The 27,211-nt window shown below is 35.1% G+C and overlaps 1 protein-coding gene across 11 annotated transcripts in view; it reads left to right on the top strand.

Annotated features, from left to right (window-relative positions):
- Nucleotides 1-27,211, top strand: part of LINGO2 (leucine rich repeat and Ig domain containing 2) — a 1,132,704-nt gene that overhangs the window by 538,829 nt on the left and 566,664 nt on the right. Inside the window, exon 1 of one of the 11 annotated variants that reach the window (XM_077912222.1) lies at nt 24,770-24,904. The exons of the other annotated variants lie outside the window; for them this stretch is intronic. The gene's annotated coding sequence lies outside the window, so the exon portion shown is untranslated. Of the gene's footprint in view, nt 1-24,769; nt 24,905-27,211 lie in introns of those variants that run through there. 11 annotated transcript variants of the gene reach the window in all.

Here is a 27,211-nt window from a genome sequence, read left to right as displayed (position 1 = left end):
GTTTCTATCAGGGACCTTGGGTGCAGGTGACAGCTATTTCTCACCAATAAATTCAGGGCCACATTTTTCTCTTCTAACAGTGCCCAGCCCTCTCCAAAATTCCAGTTCCAAAATGTGTGAAATATGAAGCTCTTTGACTCTTCCTTTCTGTAAACTGAGTGAAGTATTGCTAGCTGTATGAAACTTTGGTAATGCCATCTCCATGTAATGATATAAAGTTTAAGGTAGTAAAGGAACAAGCTAAGACTAAATTGAGCAAGCCTCTGGGGTGCAGTCTCTGTTGTTTGTTTCTTTTCTCACTTTGAAAAGCCCTCAAATAGCTTATGATACTTTGTGTAGTTGGGTGGTTGTTTTTTTTGTTTTTGTTTTTGTTTTTGAGAGAGAGAGAGAGAGAATCTTAAGCAGGCTCCACACCCAGCATAGAGCCTGACACATGAGATTATGACCTGAGCCTAAATCGAGAATCAGACACGTAACTGACTGAGCCACTCAGGCACCTCTGTGTAGTTTTTAAAAGACATTATTATGAAAAAATAGTTTTAAAATAGGGCAACCGAGCAGGTTACCTGAGATAGGGATAGGTGTGCAGTGTGATTGTCAACCTCCCCCCAGGCCCCTGATCACCTTGAGAAGCCAAAGTCATCCATCTGTAAGAGTAAAAGTTGACTCCTTCCTTTTAACCAGATTTCTGTGATTTTCTAAACCTATGTTCCAAACACAATACAGATAGAGACAGCCCTTGGCTATTAGGACAAATCTATTTAGGGAGAATAAATACCTATGGTTATGAGAAATATAAAATATTGAGAAGTATGAGAATATTAACTAGTATAACAGTGATTCATATTTACAAAGTCGTAATAGTGCAAATACTAAACACTGATTAAAATTATGATATATTGTTTTAAAAGGATGGTTGCATGATACTGAAGGTGATGTGGAAGCCAAATTCTCATCATCTGTAGTAAGAGGTCGAATTAAATGTCTAAAATTAATAAACTAAGAAAATTGATGACAACATATTATAGTTGAATGAAACAATTAAAAGATTGTAATAATTAAAAGTGGTTATACCTAGAAAGAGGGCATGAGAAAGAAGAATGTACAGGTAAGAGAGAATTCTTTTTTTTTTACAAGACTTATAGAACTTATTTGATTCTTAAAAGAATGTGTATGTCTTACTCTGAAAAATATTAAAATCAATTTTTAAATTACAAAGAACACCTCAAAATATTTTGTGGTGCTAGTATTTTGAAATTTGCAAGTAAGCTTGATTCTAAGTCTATTTTTAAAAAATGGATTTTATGAAATTTTGATTGCTTCAGTTTAATTAAACTGAATCCTGAAACACAACATCCTGATACCCTGAAACACACTTCTCCTACTGCAAGGCACCAAAATACTACATAAATTAGAGACAACATACTTTGAAAAGCATTAGTGAGCTCACAAGAATGTAAAGGGTGTTCTCTATGACTTGCAACAATAACCACAAAATCCTCTCAAAACACAAACAAAAACATAATAAATAATACAATAAAAGTAGAAAAGCCCACACAGAAGCCAGGGCCATCCTGGAAGTGCACCCAACCCAGAAATGTCAAGCTTCACTGGTTGTCAGCACCTCTGTGGAATAGGATTTGAACTTGACAAGTATGTGAGCTGCAACTGAGACAGTCCCCCCACCACATACACATTAAGTCAAGTACTCAAAAATGACAATCTTCTACTGAAAGGAGGAACGCTTGCCAGGTGAGCAATAACTACAAAAGCTGTCCATCTCTGTTGGAATTTGGTGGGAAAAATGAATTTCCTTAATAAGAATAATTTTCCCTCATAAGTAGTGTCCATAGCCCTTCTCTTATAGAGTCCTGGGATTTGAATTATATCACACATTCAGTCTATAAAACCCCAATTCAAGAAACAACATTAAAATGTTCCCAGGTTGGTCATGTCCCAGCAAGGGTTGCCAGATGAAACAAATAGAATACAGGATGCCCAGTTAAATTAAAATGATTTCTAGTTGCCTATGGATATATACATAGAGATAAAAATAACTTATGTGGCACATACTTCTGCTAAAATACCACTTGTTTATCTGAAATAAACTATAAGCATTTAAATGACACCTCTTTTCTTAATTTTATTTTCACAAGATTAATTTATCCTCAATAGGTCTGTGTTTTGCAGAATTTTCTTATAGAATTTCTTGCAGTTCCTTTTATATTGTATGTTCCATTTATATTGTAACATATCTTGGCAGTGGTTCCTACCAACTTATTTATTTTGTCCATTGAACATTCATTAATGAGAAAACATGCTTGATGTTACCATTGTGAGCCAGTATTCTGAACATATATTTGCACAAAGTTAACAACTCTGAGAGTTGTTCTTCAATTTGTTTTTTGAAGCACATAATACCATCTTTATGTTATTAACTAGCTTTTCCATTTTTTAGTATTACTCTGTATCTCATGATCAATTACTTTTAGAAATATTGTCCAGTAACAAAAAAGATAGCTTTGTCATAAATTTGTATTTTTTAACTCTTCAATACTCAGTGATTCTAAAATTTCTCACGATGGTGATTATTTAATTACAAGTGTGAAAAAAATGAATTCTTAAAAAATTGAATTTTCCAGTAGATGAAATCTATTTCAAACAAATCTCATGGCAAGAACTAAATAATTATTTATTTCAAGTTGGACTTCCTTGTCCTGTTCATAAATAATAGTGTTCATTTTAATAATAGCCTTGACACTTAAAGTAAGTTTTGGTCAATTCTTTCTTTAACACATTCAACAACTTCAGTGAAGCAAGATAGTACTTTAGTAACACTGATTTTCTTTCAATTTGCTAAAGACATATTGAAAACTATGCATAAAAAATAAGTAAGCTTTGCTCAATGGGTTATTAAAAATATTAACAAGAATTATGGGGCAGGAGGGCTTTTCTTCAGAATTAAAGTATGATTTCACTGTTTAAAATAGACCAAGATGTTTTCAATTGTGTTCCTTGAAAAGAGCCAACAGGTTTTTGAATGTGAGAATTGAAGAATACTAATGTAAACAAAATTGTAAAAATCCTTTAATTGATCAGCTTAAACACTAAGATGAAATAAGAGGAAAACTTCTTCACAATTAGTTCAGTGTCAGTAGGAAGAACATCAAATTGTGGTTCAGCAATATAATGCAGAACATGGAAAAAATAACCAACTTGCCATAAAACCATTCATATTTGGCTTTATATTTGGATAAACAATCTCTGCACCTTCACATAAACCCCCAGAAAATTTGTATTATATCCACTGAGAGGAGTACTTTTTTTTTCTCATTAACTTCTAATTCAATTAGAGCCTCTGCACAAAAAGGCTGTTATTTCTTAAGACTCACATCTGGAAGTGTTATCCTTGTGATAGCCTTATAAGCAAGCCTTTTTCAGAAGAAAAATACTGTACAAGCAAAGGGAATTTTTTTTTTCTCCATTGTGATAGCTTGTATCCATGGCTATGCCATAAAAAGGTGAGGTGTTTAAATCTTTGATAATTTCTGTAAAAGTAAACGGAGCCATTGCATTTTTATTTTTGTAGTAGATTTTGTTTTGGCATTTGAAAATTTGATTGCAGTTTTGGAATCAGAAAATGCTCTGCTAGCAATATGTTCAGACACATGAGCTATAAAAACATGATTTACAGTGGATGGCTATTATGCCTTCTGCTGTGATTATGTTATCTTTTGAATTTTATTGTTAATTATTTTTATTTGGTCCTAGTTAATGAAATTACACATATCTCGGTTTATCTGTATTATATGTTGGCCTTTATCTGACTTTCTCTCATTTTTTATATTGACTAAACAATTATGTCCTACACAAGCAACTTTAAAGCTCTTTCCCTTCCTTGGTAATTGTCCACTGCTTTAAAAATCATCATAAAAGTCATATCTGTATTTTGACAAAGTCTGGGTTGTGTTTATAAATAAAAATTTGAGAATATCAGTCATTACAAGAATTGAAAATATTGATCTGATTGTATCAGGGTGTCATTTTTGTCTGTCACTCACAAGCCCAATTAAAAGCTAACCATAAACACAGGTGAACCATTGAAAGGCTTGTGGCTCATAATAATTGAGCTTGGTGGTTGATGCAGACTTCTTACTTACTGTAAAGGAAATCTGTATTTGTAAGACACAGTCTATAATGAAGCCCAACTGATTTCACATAAATATTTTGGAAGCTTAGTTTTCAGGGGTTGGTGGACTTTCAGAAGCTGGAGCACTTAGGAATTGGTGGGATTTAGCTGGTAGTGTGGTCAGTGGAATAAAGCTCCTATTGGTGGGCAGCCCAGGTGGCTCAGCAGTTTAGCACCTGCCTTCTGCCCAGGGCATGATCCTGGAGTCCCAGGATTGAGTCCTGCATCGGGCTCCCTGCATGGAGCCTGCTTCTCCCTCCACCTGTGTCTCTGCCTCTCTCTCTCTCTCTCTCTCTCACTCTCATGAATAAATAAATAAAATCTTTTAAAATATATATAAAAAATAAAGCTCCTATTGATGCTGAACATTCAGAAGCATGATCCCTGCAGTGCGGCTGTGCTGACTGGCTGAGTTTCATGGCATGTGAGCTGATCAAAAGTTATCTCTGACTTGGGACTCTAGGCAAAAAAACAGTCTATTTTTTATTTCTTGAATATGAGAATAAGTACTGTTAAGTGTGATCTTCTCTCAATCCAACCATAGGAGAGACCATAAGGCATTGTCCAGATCTTGAGTATGAAGGTATGATTCCCAGGTATAGCTCTTAAATCATTTTAGCACCTCTAAAGATGCTTTAAAATATCTTTCATGCTTTTAATAATGTATTTTTTAAAAAGCTCAATATAGGACATTGAGGTTGTCCTGACAAACTTAATAAAGAGTATGTGACAAAACCATACAGAACAAGTGTATGTGTATAGGCTATCCAGCAACCCAAGGAATAGGGCAATCTGAAGAGAATGTTCATGTATTTATAATTGTTTAAATGGAAGATTATAGAGGACAATTAGAACAAAGTAGTGAAAAGTAGCACAGTGACAACAGCATGCTTATAAAGAAGTGTTTGTTAACATTAGAACCAAAAAAATAAACATAGATTTCAAAAACTGGTTTTCAAAAGTAGCATTAAACAAGTTAGTATTTGTAAAGTGTTATAACCAAAAGGAAAACTGCACTTGAAGTCAGGAAATCTCTGTGTCTCAGTTGGCAGAATAGATGTATTTGTAATTGTGTGTGCATCTGTATGTTTATGTTATAATTAGCATCTACTTACAGGAATCTCTCTTAAACACAAAAAGCATTAGTGTAAGAATTCACATAACTAATAATTGACACATAATAGAATGATCATATGTCAGTATTCCTTAGGGGTCTGTCTGTATGTTGCCTTCAATGTGTATATGATTTGATATGCTGTGTGATATGCATGAATCTTGGGTTTAGGCTTTTGGACTTTTGTTTTTATATCTTGAGTGATTTAACCTTTAGAAGTTTCTGTACATACCTAGAAAAAAGGTAAAAACAGCATAGTCAGACATGTGTACGTACCCAGGTACCTACAGGTACTCATTTCTCCTGTAAAATTTTTACTTTTTGGAGTTGGTTTGACACCCCCCTCCTGAATTCAGTGGTGATGCAATCCTTAGTCAACACACACACACACACACACACACACACACACACTATTCTCTCACTGTAAAACTCCTAGAATATGCCTTTTGAGTACATGGGTGCCAAGTAACAAAAAAACTAACATCTATTACAAGAACTTACCAGCAAATGCCAGCTACTCAGTCTTCATCCTTCTCACCCCCTTACCAGTTACATATCACTTTCAATACCACCTTCTTCTAATTTTTAAAAACAGAGGAGCTGTGTTGCTAGCAATTGAATTGATTTATTCATCTATTTACAGTGTCTAAGGGGCAGCAAGAATCTATTTTGTTTAAGTGAAAAATAATGTTTACTTTATAAAAGGTTAAGGTGTCACTCCAGGAAAATCCTTATTCACTGCTGCTGAGTGAAAAATACCAGTATTTGGAATGTCAAAGTGAGTCACGACTCAGTTTGCTTCTTGAATTCTCAAATTGTTGTCCTTTCTTGCTTCCCAGAGCTTGATGAAAGTTGATCACCAAATATAATAAAGGTATCTTTTCCTATATCCTTTCATAAAGGATTGTTTGGATGCCAAAATGCTGGGCATTCTTGACCTTAAACATGCTGTGCATCTCAGTGGATTTAGCAGACAGTATAACCATACAAAATTGTATTTCTTCAGTTATTGTGTCACTTTTTTTTCCCTGTGGTTACTGTGATTTTTATACCCAAAACAGCAAGTGGTCAAGAGCTAAAATAGACTTACCAGCATGGTCCTTCTGCAGAGATCTTTAATTTGTAGGATATCTATTTAGCTGGACTGGGGAGTGCTGAGGGGTGGGGGGTTGTGTTGGTCATTGTCAATTGATGTAAGAGAATTGCATAAATTTAAAAATTTAAAAATGGAAATCTTGCTAAAATTTTAACTTTTAAGGCTTTGCTAACATTGTATTGAGGGCTAATTGCATAGCTTTTGTTTGTTATTTGCAGGATAGTTATAGAGTGGATGTTCCTCACAAATGACAAAGGTAAAGTAATGGAAAGGAGTTTTAGATTGAACCTTTCAAAAAAAATAGATTGAAACTTTCACTGTCATAACACATTTTGCATATTTGACTTTGGTGCTGGTACTCTATCTACTCCAAAATCCCTCTGCCCACTTACTAGGTTCATAAAAACAAAGAAACAATATTTGATGAATGATTCTGTTTCTTGCTCAAAGACATACCCACATTTGCAATACTTCCTTTGCTATGGCAATTAGGTCATGGATTTTCACATGTCCACCTATCTTGGAAAAATGAAGTCCAGCTCTACAAACCTCATGTGAACTTTAATAGTGTTAACAGCCTTCCCAGCTTCACAGAAGCAACTTTTGGGTAACACATGATCTCATTTATAATGTGCTTTAGCTCTTTCCTCTCTGGCTCACAAGAACAAGTGATATCTAGATAGAGGTATTCTTGGCACTTCTTGAATTTTTCCCTCCTAAACCAATTCACCATATTTATGGGAAAAGCACATTAGGCAATCCAGTACAATTTAGCAAAATCTGCAAAATGAAATGGGCCTAGAAGATAGTAGTGAAAAACTAGATCCACTAATGTTCTTGATATATATTGCCTCTTGCTTTGGTAGTGTTTGTGTTTTTGTGATTATTTGATTTATTAAAATATATTAACCCAACAACTTGAGCAAGATCATATAATATGTTTTGCAAAATAACACAATTGTTAAAAATCTCCAGACTCTGCAAACTTTGTTTCCCACCTTATCTCCCAAACTTGACTTCTAGGTGTTGCTTATTTTCACAAATTTCCTTCCAGAGGTTCATAGTTTAATATAAAAGACAACCAGCCCTAAAGTGTTGTTTTGTCAGTGATGAATGGTGAATATGGTTTCAATGATACTAAAGGAAAACGAGTGTAACTTTAATTACTCCTCCTTCAGAAATGCATCTTCTTAAACCACTCGAGTGAAATACATATTTTTCTCAGGGACTAAGAGAGTAGGGCCAATGATGAATGTATCAGGTGAAGGCCAGGAATCAGAAAAAAGAAATCTCACGATAAACGATGCTAATTTTCAGGATTTTCACATTATCCAGATCCTTGGTCTAATGTCTGTTGTGGCACACCATAGAGAATGGATAGTCAATCAAAGCTCCTAAATACTGTGGAGTTGTTGATAGCCTATGTAAACAAATAAGAACTTTTATTATTTAAACATTGACTAACAAATAAATGCATCTTAAAAAAAATCCCACTATCTTTGTTCACCTTCTCTTAAATTCATTTTACCATCCATTTATGTGATGTCATTCTCAGATGATATTGTTTAGATGCAGCGCCATAGCTGGGAAACAAACAACCCTTTAATCTCCAAGCCACACTAGAGTTCTTAACCTATTATACTCACTTTTTAAAAATAGGGTATGTCCTTGTTTAAATCAACCATAGATTTGTACATATTTTTCTTAAAATAGTATGCTGACCTTCGGGGAGGACCAGCAAGTTACAGTTAAGGTTATATTGAGGAATGTTAATTAGCATTCACCAAGAAAACTAAGGAAGACAAAGATTGATCTTTGTACTTAGAGCAGAGTAGTTGGTTTAAACAGAATTTATAGCTATAATGTCCGATAACATAAGGACATTCTTCTAATTTAAAATTGTTTCTTTTTCAGTAGGAACACACTATTGTTTAAAAGCAAGGAAATTATTTTCCCTAATGATAAATACTGCCATATTATGAATCAGGTTTTATAACTAAAGTCTTCTTTCTGACCAATAATTATAAAGTACAAAATAAACAGAAACGGAAGGTATAAAGGAAAACCATTAAGTGAGGTTTAACTTCTAACTATAAAGCCACTGTATAATAATCATAGTCTACAATTAAGAAATCACCAAATGGGAAAGATAAATCAGATAAATTTAATCCAGTTCCTAAACAAGCTGAGAGAATAGATGCATACTGCTGAGATACTAAAGCAAGCAAATTCTGAATTCACTACCACTTTTCCCCACCCCTACTACTCTGAGCACCAAATTGGAGCCATTTGAGAATTAGTCTCTATGCTTTTGATACACTTTTAAGATGTGGATCAAATCCTTAGCCTGGAAGCCAAGTGACTCTCAATCATATGTAGATGATCTATATAAAACCCATATCACATTATTTTTATCCATTAATGTCCCATGCCAGTCACATCAAAGTTTTTACCACCTTCTGAATATAAGAGAGATCATATGAAACCTTCCTGACCCCTGACTTGCTATTTCCATTGCTAGGAATGCCTTTCCTTCCTCTTTACCAGAAGAAAGCCTTTGTCTCTTCCATAGGCTGTTACCTTCTCTATAAAGCCTGATTGTGCCATTTTCTTTGTGTTTCCCTAGCAGCTGGGCAAAAATCTGTTCACAAGTTTTTCTCCTCAGTTAGACAATGAATTCCTCATAAGAGAAACGATCATCAATCATTGTTCCCATATTGCCTTGTGTTATTTGGCATTCCTTGGTTCTGATACACTTTGAGAAATGAATGAATATTGCATCTACTTTATCTTGTTTTTTAAATGCTGCTTTTTATGTGCAAGATTTTGTCATGAAGATATTTTACTACAGAACGGAAATGTTGGAAAATGTCACAGGACCCAACTTCTTGATTCCACTACATTGGATGGTCTTAAAATGTCATTTTAAAAGGCTACATGCCTCATTTTTATTTGTTTCTAAGCATATTGAGATATAATTGACACATAAAATTGTGTGAGTTTAAGGCAATGAGTTGATACACTTATATGCTGTGAAAAGATTACCAGAATAAGGTTAGTTAACACATCCATCACTTCACTTAGATATCATGTGTTGGGAAGGTGGAGAGTCGGGAGTGAGGAAAACAAGCTCAGGATGTTAATTAAGCATGTTTCTTTATGTCCCTCAAGTAGATAGAGATGGAGTTGGAATTTGCATTCAGGTGTTACTACTCCTAGTCCAGAGCAATTTCAGACCTTTCTTAGAGGATGTATTGAGAAATCATATTAGCATCTCCTAAAAATCTCAGTATCTGCCCATGTAGGGTTACAGCTAACAGGCCTGCAATATTCACTTGAATAGAAAAAAAAATATCATGGGTGAAAGATTGGGCTGTCTTCATGATGATCTCCTAGAGTGTGTAGTTTCATCCAGTCTTCCACTGCACCATCATCTTTGGCTTCACTCATATTGGTTCAATAGGAACTGAAAACTACCACCACCAACAGCTGCTGTTGAACACAAAATATCAGTGCCGTAGTCTGCATTAGATCTGGGCCTGCATGGAGTAGTAGTTCTCTTAGAAGATACACTCTAACTAGAACTTTCAGTGTATAAAAATAAAAAACTGAGATGTAAAGTGGCTTCTAACACTTTGGGTAAGTCACAAATTCCATTTAGTATCAGATGAAAGCTATATACCTTTTCTCAGACCAAAGTTGTTAATTGGGATCCAATTACTGTAAATGTTAAATTTAGCATAAAATTTCTGGAGGTAGGTCTGTCCTTTAAAGTGCACCTTACTGAGTCTCAGTTTCTCAGTCTCTCTCTCTCTCTCTCATGAACAAATAAATAAATAAATCTTTAAAAGAAATACTAATGCCCCAGTTGTATTGCCGAAGTCTTCAAAAACATATCTGAGGGGGGAAATGTTAACATCTCAAATAAACAGAGTTCCATAAGAGCTGTGATGTGGTGGAACAAATCTAAACCACATGTAGTTTGTCCAGATATGAGAAGTGGTGGATGATAATAAAGTCAATTGATAAGATTCTGTGTCTATCATTTTGTTGTACTATAAGTAAGTGGTGCCCACAGGAGCGATCAAAATGTTTAAGACTCTGTTTCTAGGGGATCCCTGGGTGGCGCAGCGGTTTGGCGCCTGCCTTTGGCCCAGGGCGCAATCCTGGAGACCCGGGATCGAATCCCACGTCGGGCTCCCGGTGCATGGAGCCTGCTTCTCCCTCTGCCTGTGTCTCTGCCTCTCTCTCTCTGTAACTATCATAAATAAAAAAAAAAAAAAAAAAAAAAAAGACTCTGTTTCTACTCTGACCTTGGATGCCTGTTTTTAAAATATTTTATTTTCTCTGATAATTGAGGTCTGCCTTTGCTCAACCTTCTCCTCACCATCAGTTTGCTAACTATCCTTGCTCCCCGTTGTCACTGGCTAGTCCATAGGAGTCTCCCACTTGCTTGTGCTGTTCCAGATCATTTATTTTGTGAGATGGGATTTCAGCTTTATTTGTTAAAATGGACTATAAAATATAAGTAAGTAGAGTCAGAGTAAGAACTGTGTAAGTGGGGAAAAGTAAAGAAAACCCAGATACCTACCTTGTTCCTAATCTAGAAACACTTAATAGCTCTTTTTTTTTTTAAATGGAAAAGAATATTGATATAAAATGACCACGAGAATAGAGAAAACTTTACAAATCAGTTATGTGTATTGTTTTTTATGTGGAGTTAGTTTAAAGGATTTTTTTTTTTCTTTAAAAGGTTTTAATAAGGACACCTGGGTGACTCAGTGGTTGAGTATCTGCCTTTGGCTTAGGGTGTGATCCCGGATTCCCAGGATCGGGTCCCACGTCGGGCTCCCTGCATGGAGCTTGCTTCTCCCTCTTCCTCTGTCTCTACCTCTCTCTGTGTCTCCCATGAATAAATAAATAAATAAAATCTTTAAAAAAATAAATAAAATAAAATAAAAGGTTTTAATAGATACCATTCATTTTCTTGCCCACCATATCAAAATATAAACAGTAAAGAGTTTATGAGAAAAAAATATATTCACATGTTTAGGATATGAATGCAAAAGTCATGACAATGTCCAGTCAATATCCAAATGATAACATCCACCAGGGCTGGGAAAGAAAGACTATCACAACATCTCACGAAAACATTACTGAAATAAATCAGGACTGTGGGACCAGTTAAGTCAAGGACTCTAAAGAAGAATCAAAAAAGAATTAATGCATTTCCTTACAAACTGAACATTATTTAAAACAGAAGGATTAGGGCAAAAAAATGGCATTATCTATTAGTTTTGTTCAATTATGGTTGGCCATTTTTAAAAAGTAACTTTTTAACTGTTGGCAACAAGAGCTATCACAAATTTTTATACAAAAGGATGCTATTTTTGTATAAACATCAGGGATTTTATTTTAGGTGCAAGATGTTTTTATTGAAAGAAAAGAAGTGATTTTACCCATTTGTGTTAAAAGCTGTGCAAGGCATGCTATATCCTTTACTTGTTTATTTGTTTGTTTCAAACTGCTTTTATTTTATTAGCCAATCAGCCAGGTTGGAACATATTTTTTTAGAATTGCACCCCTTGCAGGCACTTCTGAAAATAAATGTGTCAGCTTATTAAGATTTTTAGGCCTAAAGCATCAATTACCCCAAATGCAACATCTGAGGGAGCAGTTTTCTAGAATGTTGTAATCTGCACACAAATGCATGTGACATTATACCAGTGGTACAAAGATCACTCGTTTATTTAGCAGTTGAAAGGCTTTTGGCTCCATATCCCAGGAGGTATCTCATGTGACCTGGGAGATATGTTCTTAAAAAGTTGTGTTAAAATTGATTTATGGCAAATTCTAGTAACTGTGTGACTCTGGGACAATTACATCACCAGAACTGTTCAGTAAACACAGGTATAGTCATATGCACTATGAAACTATTGAAATGCTGCTATCCTGTTAGAAAAAGTAGCCACGCCCTAAACCCCCATATTTTCCTGGCTGTCCAGTTCTTTATGGAACCCCTTGGATCTTCCCATGACTCAACAAAAATGGAGGAGCAGGGGGACTTTAGGAACCAGTTCTGGTGCTAAGGTCAGTTGCCTTATTACTTGCTAAATAGTTTGACTGTTACCTCCATACACCACCTCTCTTCTTCTAAGTTTTCTCCTTATAAATGAAAAAGTTAGATAAGATGGTGTTTTCTTACAATTAAAAAAAGGGAAATATTTAAAATGTAAATTATATTTTGTTATTTAAAAATACACTTCGAGTGCCTATATTGCACAGGCTCTCTGAGTACAAAGCTATATAGCCTCTCTCCTTCATCTCTAAGTTAGTAAGAAAGTAATCCTTTTACCTAGATTTCCTTAAAGGGGCAATGTCATAATTAAGATGTCAAAGTTATAACAAAACTCAAAAGGGTTCCAAAAAGAAGTGGAGATCATTTCTAACTGGAATATATAAGGAGGAGAACAGAGTAGAAAATAGGCTCTGTCCAATACAGTAGACACTAGCCACAAGCAGCTAATGAGGACTTGAAATGTGGCTAGTGCAGTTCAGGAACTGAATTTTTAATTTTACCTACTTTAAACAGTTACACATGCCTAATGGCAACTATATTAGTACAGTTTTATTAGTGGGAGCATAGGGCTTATGTTAAGAAAGGGAGGGAAAGTGATGCCCGGGTGGCTCAGCGGTTGAGCATCTGCCTTTGGCTCAGGGCGTGATCCTGGTGTCCCAGGAGACTGAGTCCCACATCAGGCTTCCTGCATGGAGCCTGTTTCTCCCTTTGCATATGTCTCTGCCTCTGTGTGTGTGTGTGTGTGTGTGTGTGTGTGTGTGTGTCATTAATAAATAAATAAAATCTTAAAAAAAAAAAAAGGGAGGGAAAAATGCCAGAAAAGCATATTGAAGCAATAACATATGGTTTGGAGAATCTAGACATATATTTTAGGTGATAGCAGCAGTGGGAGTAGGTGGGTCATACATGTTTTAAGTCAGGGTAGTGATGCAGACAAAATAGTACTTTTAGTAGATTTCTTTGGTTGTGATGTTAATGGTAAGTTGGAGAAGGTGGGATGATAGCAACCTAGTGAGGAATCAGTAACCATAGACTAGGGTAGAAGTAGATGTGATGCCAGTAATCCTGGAGAGCTGGTGCATGTAGAATGGATAATTTATTTTGAGAAAGCTTAATGAGTTTGTCAAGAATTACCTCCTTCCTGGTTCATCTATTTTGCAGATCTACATATCCTTGTACTTCTCTGGATATAGCTCTAATCTTGGGACACTGCCTATAGTGATTCATTTTTCAAAGTGCAGGATGTTCCAATAATATAATTGTATTTTCTCTACATGTATGAGACTATTGCTGTATATGACGTTAACCAACAAAAGAGAATTATTTAATTATTTTAGTCCACCCCACCCCACACAGAGTTTTTCTTCACCATTTCTGTGTTGGTTACCATGTGTTAAATGTCTACAATGAAGTTCTGAATAGTCACGGCCTCTCATAAAACAGCTGTTTGTCATTGTAATTGATTTAAAAATCCATGTGCAGACACTGGTTCTGCTCATCAGTGCCTCTATTTATCTGTAGGATGTGTCACTGCATTCATAAACACTTGGGCCTTTGCGCATATTCTTGGCTCCTTGTCATGCTCAGGATATAAGGGTTCTAGCCGTCTAGAAAACTCATTGGCAGAGATACCACAAATTGGGCAGGAAACAACTCAGGAGGTGGATTGCTTGGCTCAGCAACAGCGATCCTGGGCACTGAATGACAGCTCAGCAGCCTGGTATGCTAGCCAGAATGTCTGATGGAGCATCATGGTCTCCACAAAGATATCATTTAGATGAGATTTCATGAGCACTAATGCCAGGGAATCTGAGCAGTCTTAAGAGTTCCAACAGGGAAAGAGCTCATCAATTAAGAGAAACATGAGGACAACCAGTTGCCAACATGTACATTTTTTCTCTTTCAAGGATTTGTTCTTTTGCATATTTGCATTTTCATAGAACTGCAGAAAACAAAGACAGTTAATTTGAGATTACATGTGTTTCTATTTTTGTCGTGCAAGCAAATTGGACTGCATTTTTCCTTGCCAAAATTTGTCTTTAGAGGGGATTAATTCTTTTATTGTACAGAATAGCTTCTGGATTTGGGCATAAATAGAAAGGTTTATAATTTCTGGTCACTAAGTATAGAAAGCCACTTGTTTTAGATTTGTTTTTCCAATTGAGAATGCTTTAAGCACCCTATTTTAAATTACTGATATTCCCAGAGTGGGGATAGTATGAAGATGTAAACAGTGGAAGATCTGGGTTTAATTACTGGCTATCTCCCTTTTCAAGTTTTAGGATCTTGATCAAAATATTTAACCTCACTGAACCTTAGTTCTATCATCTATAAAATCAGAATAAGAAGTTTTATACAAACAGCCACTCTACTGTAGTGATTAAATGTGGTAATTATTTGTAAAATACAGTAAAGCTAGTTTGCTTCTGTCATAATTCAAGAATCCACAAGCCAGTCTTAAAATGGCTGATCTCTCGGCAAGATGGAAGGATGAGAAATGGAAAGCCACTTTTAAAACTGCAAAAAGAGGCTCACCTTATCATTAAGACATATTCCTTTACAACTCTCACTTTGTAAACCTTATAACCTCATCGATAACCCTTTTGGCATGACATAGAGAAGCTTTGCAGAAATTTATCTTTCCACATCTCTGTGGAGGAAAGACACATTTCTTTGGTAAAATTTGATTAATGGAATCAAATTTGATTAATTTCCTTCTTTTTTGAAAGTAAATGCATATTGCTCATTTTCCCTTGAAGAATATTTAATTTTGGGAGAGCATTCCTTTTGATTTGGTATTATGGGGACTTAGAGATATTATGGGGTTAGGTTAGAGTATGGGGGTCAAGAAAGCTTCAGCTGACTGAGAATAATTCACCAAAAGAGGAAATAAGAACTATGTCTTGATCTTGTCTTATTACTGTTCACCACTTATATTTCTTCTGGAAAAAAGACATTCTGTCATCTGAAAAACTGGAAACCTTTACTGATAAGACCAATCACCTTGGCTTGGCTCCTAATGAGAGCATTTGAGCTCACTGGTTAACACACCATTTGATGTGTATCCTTTTTGTATTTTCCTTGCAATCTGTATAGACTGTCCACTGTATAGGGTCATCTGCTAACATTAGCAAAAGTGAAAAGCTTTTCAAGGAAAAGAAGCTACCTCAAGAAAAAAGAATGAGGGTGTCTTCATTAGTCTGCAGTTTTTTTTAAATGTGCTCTAAATAAATTCAGTGAGTACAAATTGAAAAGTAGACAGCTGGAAGTCTCATTAAGTGCACATTAGCTTCTATTAGCACACCGCAAATTTGTCTGCAGTGCTTCATTCTCACTGTGTAAAGGTATGTCTTCAGGAGTATAAAGCCTAAACCCTTCAGCCTCCTTTCCTGTTTTCTTTTTACATGATTATTGAAATATATAATAATATATTATGGCTTTATGTATAATATATATTTTATATATTATATATATATATATACATATATATTTTCCCCCCACTACCTGAAAGTGGAGCGTTCCTATGAAACGTTTCCAAGCCACAATGATCTAAAGCAAAGAAGCAGTGACCATAAACTTATATGGAAAAATTTTTGAAATATCCCAAGCCCCCAAAAATAACCCTTTGTAGATTTTTCTGATACCTTCAGACTCTTCTAGCTAACAGATGCACACACACACACACACACACACACACACACACATTGAGATAAACCACAGATGCTCACAGATGTAATTTAAAGCTAAGACATCTTGATGCTGAGATGCTGAGTAGAGTTCCTGGGGCAGGAGCTTGGTTGGGCCACTCTTCCTGCTCAAAGTGAGCACTGCCTGTCTATCAGATCTCTGCAGAATAAACATTGAATGCTGTTTTCACTTTCCACCTTTATTCATAAAGGTGAAAATCCTTTTCGGGTTTCTTTTGATCAGCTAAAACAGGCACTAATCTAGGTCTTTCAAAAAAGCAAAGTGGTGGAATTCCAGCTTTTGGAAAGTAGGGGATACCTCTGTGTGTGTGTGTGTGTGTGTGTGTGTGTGTATTTTCATTTTATAAAAATGGTTACCGATGTATATCATATAAGTATTTTTCTTTAATTATAGGAACCTGGACAGATATCCTTAGGTAAATTAAGAAAGTGATTATCAGAGTTTCCTCAACTCTTCATTATTTTTGCTACTGTAAAAGACTCCTGTATTATAGTAGGCAGGGCCTTTTCTTTTAAAATGACTTTGAATGGTATTGACTGATATTTTTTTAATAATAATTCTAGGACAGCCCCGGTGGCTCAGCGGTTTAGCACTGCCTTCAGCCCAGGGTGGGATCCTGGAGACCTGGGATCGAGTCCCACTTCGGGCTCCCTGCATGGAGCCTGTTTCTCCCTCTGCCTGTGTCTCTGTCTCTCTCTCTATATCTCCATGCATAAATAAATAAAATCTTAAAAAATATATTTAAAAAATAATAATAATTCTCCCCAATTTTTAGATAAGACTGATGTCTTCAGAATTTGTCCTTATTTTCCATAGGTTGTTTGGGAGATCTAATTGGTGGTCGGGAAATAGAAAGAGCAGCCTGGTTCACGTGGCAAAAGACAGTTATGTAGTTGGGAGTTTAGAAACTATTCATGTATTTATAACTGTTACATTATTCACTATTCCTTCCTTCTTTCCTCACTGTTCATCTTGCCATTTTAATTTTAAACAAAAGGTTTGCTATTTCTTTTGGAAGGACACGGTACTGCAGATTCTTTAAGGAAGAATCTGAACTCTTTGTTGTCCTCATCTATTATGAACTTCTACTCATAACTGAGTTGTCTAAAAGAAGACGGCCACACACAGTATTTACATCGACTCAACTGCAGTTTTTCATTATCACATTTAGAAAAAATATGTCTTAGCCCTGTATTAGCAGGGTCCAGCCTTAGAGTCAATTGGGGATGCCTTTACCTTCACTTAAAAAAAAAAAAAAAAAAACATTGTGAAGATTATTTTCCCCAAACAACTGAGAAATACTTACAAAGAGAAAAGGACAATGTTGTAGACAGCAAAAAACAACTGAACAGAAAAATGGAGAAAAGAGCATAGGACTGGCATAAAAGTTTTGCCACTAACAAAAAATATTTTTAATTTCATTTCTTTTGCAAGTTGTATGCATTGGAAGGAGGGAATAAAAGCTATACAGTGTTTAGTCACAAAATAGGTTCGATTATTAAATAGTCTTATACCAAAGCCATTTGGGGCTTTAGTGGTCATGTTCTGTAGGTTCTGGGACCTGAGATTGGAGAAAGATACTGTAAATTATTAGACTTATAGATGACAAAAAGTGTAAGCATTATCCTGTTGTGTGTGGAATTGTACACTGGAGAACAGACAAACTGCATGATTCCAACCTGGAAGGAAAATTCCAATGGGCAAAATATAATATATATCAGCAGATTGCAATTTGATGACACTTCGTAGTAAAGATCTGAGTCTTCAGATTGGGAGTTTAAGTCATGATTGTCAATTAAAAGCTGAAAAGCAATAAGTTCCTTTGTAGAAAATGTTAGTAAACTCTCAGAGCAAATGCTGGCAACTCCTTCCAGAAAGTATTGATAGTGTCTGAATGTTTACTTGATGACAGTTAGAATTTGTCTCATTGCAAAGTAAATATATATGCATCTAAGGGAGTAAACAACTCAGTGAATATAACCAATGTTTGTATTTAACAGCAGTCAACTGAATAACTATTTCAAAAAATAAGAAATATATGCATGATTTTCTTAAGACAATATAGACTTGAGAGAGTATATACACAGGGCAAACATATTACCTATTCCTTTAAATCTCATTACTTTTAGGCCATTGTTTTTAATTCAATCATAATCAAGTGAGCTTTATTTGATTTATGTGGATCCCTCACTGGGGAATACCACTGTTAGTCATCCAATAATGGGTTAATGGATAAAGACATATGGTCCCACAGGAAAAAGAAAAAGGAGGAGATTGCAATTGCAACATTTTTGAAGCTAGAAAGTAGGTAATTAAAATTTAGTTGTTTTTTTTTTCTAACATGACAGTATAGAAAGTCAAGAATCATTCTCATTTCATTAAAATATTCTGAAAAATTTAGGATTGGTCCTACCAAGTAATTCTGGCAGTTGATATAAAACTACTGCTAAAAACATAATTGGTTTCAAGTCTCTTATGATCAGTGAGGCTTCCACAGTGCTTTCCCTCTACTTCAAAGTAAGACCACTGCTCCATACTTCCTGTAGGTAGAAGAAAAGAGGCTTATTCCCTAGAGAGGATAAAACAGAATTTTTCTGGCCTGGAAGAGACCAGGACACAGAGAGAGAATACCAAACCAAAATCTGGGGATAAATACATTAAATGTTAAAACACCTCACCTTGCCTCTCCCTTCCCACTTAGATGTCTGGCAGAACCATTGTAGCCAAATGCCATCCAGACAGGAGAAGGGAAGAATTCTCTAGGGAATCTGCCCTACCTAAAATACCTAATGAAAATGACAGCAGGAGTTCCTCAACTGAACCAATCAACTAGATTACAGTGAGGAATGGAATCAAGACCCACTCTTAAATATTAGTGCAACCACAAGGTTATTAGATGCTCAAATTAAGTATTTTGTATTAGACAAAAACAAATAGAAAAAATAACGTAGAGGAAAAGGTAATATCATGCACAAAAAGAAAATTTCAACATAACTGTGATAAATATCCTTAAAGAGAAAAGATTTTACATCCCTAAAACAAGAACAGAGAATTCTTTTAAATGTTGGAAATTAAAATATGATAGTATAAGTGGAAAAAAAAAACAATAAAAGGTTTAAAGGATAAAGTTGAGAAATATTCCAGAATGAAAAACAAAATGTCAAAGATGGAAATTAGAAGAAAAATAAAAGGGAATTTGAAAACCAGTAGAGAAGGTCCAACATTTTAAAAATAGGTATGCCAGAAGTAGGAAACAGAAATACAGGGTAAGAAATTACCCAAAAAAATGTGATTAAAAAGTTCCCAGAATGGAAAAACATATGTTTCCATATTGAATAGACACATCATGTTCCCAGTACTGTGGATGGAAACATACCCACATTAAGGCATCAGCAATAAAAGGCAGTATTCGGGGAACAGGGAACATCTTCAGACTTTCAGAGGGAACATTAATATGAGATAAAGTAGAATAGCAATACTGGAATCTCGTAAACATTGAACAAATCTTTATGCTTCTGATGTCACAATTTATGCCTACAAGTCCATGACCAAATGTGTGAGAGTACATGAAAGATTTATCTGCCATTTTCAGAAATCTGCTGGAAGATGTTCTCCACTCAAATTAGAGAGTAAACCAAGGAAGAAGACAGACTCAGGAAACAGGGTATCCAACAAAGAAGAAAGGTGGAGAGAATTACTGATCACAATACGATAGCTATGGAGCAGGTTTAGAGAGCACCCAGAATAAATTAGAACAGGATGACTTTTATGAGGGGAGATTTCTTCAACAGGATAAATTTACAATGTATTACGTACTTGAATATATTGAGAAGAGTTATATATCCCTGTGGTAGAGATAGGGGACGCTTAGTGATTATTACTAGAATACTAAGAAAATAATGATAGCACAAACAACACAATTAAAAAAAAAAAAAAAAAACTTGTCCCAGGAAGGAGAAAAAGCACCAGTATTTACATAAAAGGAAAAATAGTTATAATATCTAACATTTCTCTACTGTGTATAATGTTTACTTCCAAATGGTAGCATAAACACTGCATATTGACCCAATCCATAATAAGGAGACAAGGAACCTGCATTTGTGTCAGGGGCAAGGCTTCCTAGGGTAGTGTTGAACGAGAGCTACACTTATATTTTCTAAATTAGAACATCAATACACAATACCTAAATCATCCCTCACCCCAAAATATCAAAAAGTAGCAATATAAACACACTATGGAACGATTTACATACAAATACTAATAGAATCATATACATCTTTGAAATTGGTTGCCTCTCGGAAGGAGAAAAAAATGTGTGGTGAAAAGGCAATCTCTAGATTGCTTTGGGTAGTATGGACATTTAAAAAATATTAAGTCTCCCAATCCATGAGCATGGTATGTCTTTCTATTTGTGTCTACTTCAATTTATTTCATCAGTGTCTTATAGTTTTCAGAGTACAGGTCTTTTACCTCCTTGGTCAAATTTATTCCTAGGTTTTTTTTTTTTTTTTTTTTGATGCAATTGTAAATAGTTTTTTTTTCTCTTAATTTCTCTTTCTGATAGCTCATTATTACTGCATAGAAATGCAACTGATTTCTGTATGTTCTACTGTATTGCAAATTTCCTGAATTCATTTATTCTAATAGTTTTTTGGTAGAGCTTTTAGAGTTTTCTATGTGTAGTACCAAGCCATCTGCAAATAGTAACAATTTTACTTCTACCTTACAAATTTGGATGTCCTTTTTATTTTTCATGTCTGATTGCTGCATCTAGGACTTACAGTAAAATGTTGCACAAAGTGGTGAGAGTGGATATACTTGCTTTGTTCTTGATTTTAGAAGAAATACAACTTTTCACTTTTGACTATGATGTTAGCTGTGGACTTTGAATAATACATGGATTTTACTATGTTAGAAATATTCTCTCTAAATCTACTTTGTTGAGAGTTTTTATCATGAACAATTACTGTATTTGGCCAAGTGCTTTTTCTGGATCTATTGTGATAATAATATGGTTTTTATCCTTCCTTTTGCTAATTTGAGTGTTACACTGGTTTATCTGTGAATATTGAACCACTCTTGTATCTTTGGAATTAATTTCACTTGATTATGGTCGAATGATCCTTTTAATATATTGTTGAATTTAGTTTAGTAATGTTTTCTTAAGAATCATCAGGGATATTAGCCTGTAGTTTTCATTTTTTTTTGTTGCAACTTTGTCTGGTTTTGGTGTCAGGGTATTGCTGACCTTGTATAAGAAATTTGGAAGTTTTCTTTTCTCTTTTATTTATTTATTTTTGGAATAGTTTGAGAATAATTGGTATTAACTCTGCTTTAAATGTTTGGTAAAATCTACCTATGAAGCCATATACTCCTGGGCTTTGTTTGTTGGAAGTTTTTTGATTACTAATTTAATTTTGCTACTAGTAAGTGATCTGTTCAAATTTTCTATTTCTTCCTGATTCAGTTTGGAAGATTGTATGAATCTAGGAATTTAACCATTTCTTCTAAGTTGTCTGATTTGATGGCATATAGTTCTTTATAGTGTTTTCTTATAATCTTTTATATTTTTGTGGTGTCAGTTATTTCTCCTTCATTTTTCGTTTTATTTATTTGAGTACTATCTTTCTCTCTTTTTCTTTGATGAATGTGGCCAAAGGTTTATCAATTTTGTGATAGAGAATTACTTCGTGGTTTCATTGATCTTATTTATTTAGTCTCTACTTCATTTATTTTCACTCTAATATTTATTACTTCTTTACTACCTTTGGGATTTGTCCTTTTTCTAGCATTTTTATGTATATGGTTACACTGTTGTGTGAGATTTCTCTTGTTTCCTGAAGTAGGCCTGTATTGGTATAGATTTTCCTCTTAGAACGATTTTGCATATCCCAAAGATTTTGGATTGTGTTTACATTTGTCTCCATGTATTTTTTTTCTTAACTTACTCTTTGCTTTTTTCATTGACCCATTCATCATTTAGTTGCATGTTGTTTAGCCTCCATGTATTTGTACTTTTTCATATTTTTTGTTAGTTGATTTCTAGTTTCATATCGTTGTGGTCATAAAAGAGGCTTGTTAGGATTTTAGTCTTTTTAAATTTATTGAGATTTGTTTTCTGGCCTATCATGTTATCTGTCCTGGAGAATGTTTCATGTGCACTTGAAAAAAAGTATGTATTCTACTATTTCTGAATGAAATGTTCTGTATATATTTTTAGGTGTTGTTCAAAGGTTTAATGTGTTGTTCAAAGTCATTGTTTACTTGTTGATTTTCTGTTTGAATAATCTACTCATTGATATAAGTGGAGTTTTAAATTCCTCTACTATTACTGTGTTACTATAAATTTCTCTCTATGCCTGTTAATATTAGCTTTATGCATTTAGGTGATCCTATGTAGGGTGCATAGATACATATAGATATTCACAATTGTCATACTTGCTTGTTGAATTGATCCCTTTATCATTATCCAATGCTTTTCTTTGTCTCTCACTACAGCCTTTGTTTTAAATTCTATTTAGTCTAATATAAGTATTGTTGCCATGTTTTTTTTTTCCACTTCCATATGCATGGAATATCTTTTCCATCCCTTCACTTTCTGTCTAGCATATGTCTGTCATATACTAAAATGAGTGTCTTGTAGGCATCATATAGAGGAGTCTTTTTTTAAAATCCATTCAGTCACCTTATTATTTTTTATTGGAATATTTTGTCCTTTTACACTTTAAGTAATTATTAATAGGTATGTACTTATAGTCATTTGGTTAATTGTTTTCTGGTTGTTTTTTCCATTCTTCTCTGTTTCTGTGTCATGGTTCTTCTTCTTCTTCTTCTTCTTCTTCTTCTTCTTCTTCTTCTTCCTCTTCCTCTTCCTCTTCCTCTTCCTCTTCCTTCTCCTCCTCCTTTTCTTCTTTTTCTTTGCCCCTTCCTATTCCCTCTCTTCTTCATTATTTTCCTCCTTCTCCTTCTTCTTTTTCTCCTTCTCTTCTTGTTCTCTTCCCTTGCAGTTTGATGTTTTTCTTTAGTGTTATGCTTGAATTCCTATTTATTTGTTTGTTTGTTTATTTTTGTAGTGTGTGTGTTTGTGTAGTGTGTGTGTCTATTATAGGTTTTTCATTTTGGGTTATCATTGGGCTCATACGTAACTGTGGGCATAGCAGCTTAGAGTAAGTTGATGGTCACTTAAGCAAATTATAAAAGCACTAAATTTTACCCCCTTCTCCACGCTTATCTATATGATGCCACATTTTACACCTTTATATTTTGTGTATTCTGTGGCTACTTTTTATAGTTATAATTGATTTCACTACTTCTGTGTTTTAGCCTCTATACTAGTTTTATAAGTAATTAATCTACAACCTTTAATATTTGTTTTTATCTATGATTTTTTTTCTTTCATAATTTTCTTACTTATAGTTATGGTCTTTTGCTACCACTTAAAGAATTCTCTAACATTTCTTGTAATGTTAGTTTAGTGGTAATGAACTCCTTTAGCTTTTGTTTGTCTGGGAAACTATCTCCTTCAATTCTAAATGATGATCTTTCTGGGTAGAGGATTCTTGGTTGTAGGTTTTTTGCCTTTTAGCACTTTGAATATATCATACCACTCTCTTCTAGTTTGCAAAATTTTTGCTAAAAAATTAACTGATAGCCTAATGGGGTTTCCCTTCTATGTAAATGATTTTTTCACTTGCTATTTTTAAGATTCTGTATCATTATTTTTTGCTGTTTTAATTATTTTGTGTTTTGGTGTGGCTCTCTTTGGGTTCATCTTGTTAGTGGCTCTCTGTACCTCCCGAACCTGGATGTATATTCCTTTCCCCAGATTAGGGAAGTTTTCAGCTATTACTCCTTCAGATAATTTTATGTTCTCTTCTCTCTCTTACTTCTGGGATCCCTACAATGTGAATGTTATTGCACTCGATGATATCACAGGGGTTCCTTAACTTATTTTAATTCATTATTTGTTTATTTTTCCTGTACAGCTTGATTACTTTTTGTCACCCTTTCAGTTCACTGATCCATTCTTCTGCATCTTCTAATCTGCTGTTGAGTCCCTCTAGTGTATTTTACATTTCAGTTATTGAATTCTTCAGCTCGGTTTATTTTTTTAAATATTTTCTCTCTTTGTTGAAGTTCTCACTAAAACCACCCACTTTTCTCAAGTCCAGTGAGTATCTTTATGACCATTGCTTTAAACTCTCTGTCAGGCATATTGCTTATCTCCATTTCATTTAGCTCTTTTTTCCATGATTTTGTCTTGTTCTTTCATTTGGGACATTCTACTCTGTCTCCTCATTTTGTCTAATACTCTGCATTTGTTTCTATGTATTAGGTAAGTCAGCTACAATTCCTGATCTTGAAAGTAGTGGCCTTGTGTAGAAGTTTTGTGGTGCCCTATAGTGCAATCCTCTTTGGTCGCTAGAACGAAGTATTCCAGACACATCCCCTGGTGTTACACCCTCCTATTGTGGTTGAGCCATGATTGCCTTAAGCACAGCCTGCTGCAATAAGCTCCTTTGCCTGCTCTGGACACACCGGGCAGTTTGTTCTCCATTCTGTTGAGAGGCCTGGTTGTGGCCAACATGCACTCATAGTGGGCAGGGCTGGCACTCAGCCTAGCTGCTGCAATCAGCCTCAGCCAAAGCTGCAGGCACACTGAAGGACAGAGCTCATTCTCTGCATAGCCAACTAAGAGGCCTGGCTACAAGAACTCAGGTATGCTGGTGTGTGTGTGTGTGTGTGTGTGTGTGTGTGTGTGAATATAACCAGGGCAGGAATCATTCAGAGTTGTGCCAGTCCTGCTGGTCAGGGCTGCCTGCCAGGTGTGATAAGGCTAAAGCCACTTGGGAGGGACCATTATAGGTTGGGTGAGGCCAGTCTTCAGGTGAACATTAGGGCAGAACATGTGGTACTATCAAAGTAGATACTTAGTGTTAGCACTGGTTCCACAAGCACCTGGCTATCTAAGCTGCGAGAAAGCTAGGAAAATGGTGCCCTCCAGCCATTTGTTTACAGAGAAATGTTCTGCAGACCCCTGCTCCTCCAACATGTATTCTAAGGTTAGTCAATAAATCTTCATGTATACCCCAGATGCTTTTCAAACTGGTGGTCCTGTGCTGTGTCTTGGGCTGAGTTATTTAGCTTGTTACCTCTTTAGAGTAAACTCTTTATAGCCTTTCTGCTGTCCCAGAGTTAAGCGTTACTGTTTTCAAGGCCAGAAAACAAGGCCTTATTATAGGACTTGTCTTCCCTGTGCAGGTCCCTAGGTTTTGGGGTCTTCAGTGTGGATTCTAATACCCTTGTTCCTCTATGCTTGTGCTGTTCCTCCCATTTGTGGTTGGTCACATTGGGGGTTTGGTTTCCAACTGCATATCCACCCCTCCTACTCTTTTTGATGTGGCTTTCACTTTCTGACTAGCTGTGGAGGATCTCTTCTGCCAGGCTTCCAGTCATTTTCTGAGTTAGTCACGTAAGTATAGTTGTTGCCTTGGTATGTCTATAGCACGAGGTGACCTCAGGATACTCCTACTCTACCATCTTCCTTCACGTCTACATTTTTGAGCAATTTCCTCACGTAGTTAGTTTGCTAAAATACATAATCACATTTTTTTACCCCTCTATCTTAGTATTGCAAATAATTAGATTATTCTTGAAACAAATCCAATGTAATGTTCAGATGTTATTTATTTGTTTACTTATTTATATTAACTAAATATTCACTGTAGGAATCACCAGTCAAAATTATTGTTTTAGGAATTTTCCCTCAAACAAGAGTAGATACCAGTATTCCCATATGTCCTATAGGATAGTTCTCTATCCAAACCTGGCTGATCACAACATGGATATCTAACTCAAATGTAAAATTCATATTTGAGGGATGAGGAAGCTTGGAATTTTGAAACTCTGACAAGTTTTTCATGATTCTCTAAAGGAAAGTTTTATTTACATCTCATGAGAACCTGTGTGATGTCCAGTTGCCTGTTTTTCCTGTGATTTGCTTGGGTGGCTATTTATTGTGTTCTACAATATACCTTACCTTTGTCTAATAAATTTCCTATTTGGCTTAAGGTGGCCAAAGTCTGGTTTTGTTACTGGTAACCAAAAGAACTATAATAGACTAATATAGAATCTTTGACTCAAATTTATGTAACTACTTAGAAATGTTTGGCTCTCTTCCCCCAGTTTTCTTCAAAGTCAGTGTAGGTAGATCCATTGATTTTCACTTCTTTTACTCACCATTTTGTACTTATCAAGTTTTTTTTTACCTTATTTTCTGTGTATTAAGCTCAGTTTCCTCCCCTTGCCTATGTATTCTGAGTAATATTTCATATTCTAGTATTGAAGCCAGATCTGTATAAATTCTGGTAGATAATATATTTCATTCCTTTTTTAAAAAAATATTTATTTATTTATTTATTTATTTATTTATTTATTTATGTATTTATTTATTTATTCATGATAGAGAGAGAGAGAGAGGCAGAGACACAGGCAGAGGGAGAAGCAAGCTCCATGCCAGGACCCCGACGTGGGACTCGATCCCGAGACTCCAGGATCGTGCCCCGGACCAAAGGCAGGCGATAAACCGCTGAGCCACCCAGGGATCCCCATATTTCATTTCTTATAACCATTTGTCTATTAACAACGGACACTTCTTATCTCCTCATTTTGTCGTCTTAAGCTCCATTTGTCACTGTGGTAAATAAAATAATATATGTTCCTTTAAAAAGAAAAGGCTCCTCATCCTTTCCTAAAGAAACTGAAGTTGTTTATATGGCTTAGTTTTGAACGTGGTAATTTAGTGTTCCCGTTAAGAGTAAAGTTGCTATCTCTAGCTAATTTTTTTTCCTGTTGCTGGAACTCTGATTTTGAAATTTATATCAGAGTTGTGGAAATGGAACATTCTACAGGATATCTTCCCAAATTGTTTTTATTAAATGAAGTCACTCAACTTCTTCACATATAAATGTTTCTGCAACTGTATCTACCATCTATCAAATTTGTGAAAATGGAAGAAAGAAAAGG

This window comes from Canis aureus, chromosome 10, assembly GCF_053574225.1.
Source record: "Canis aureus isolate CA01 chromosome 10, VMU_Caureus_v.1.0, whole genome shotgun sequence".
NCBI lineage: Eukaryota > Metazoa > Chordata > Mammalia > Carnivora > Canidae > Canis > Canis aureus.
This window is presented reverse-complemented; position numbering and strand designations above follow the sequence as displayed.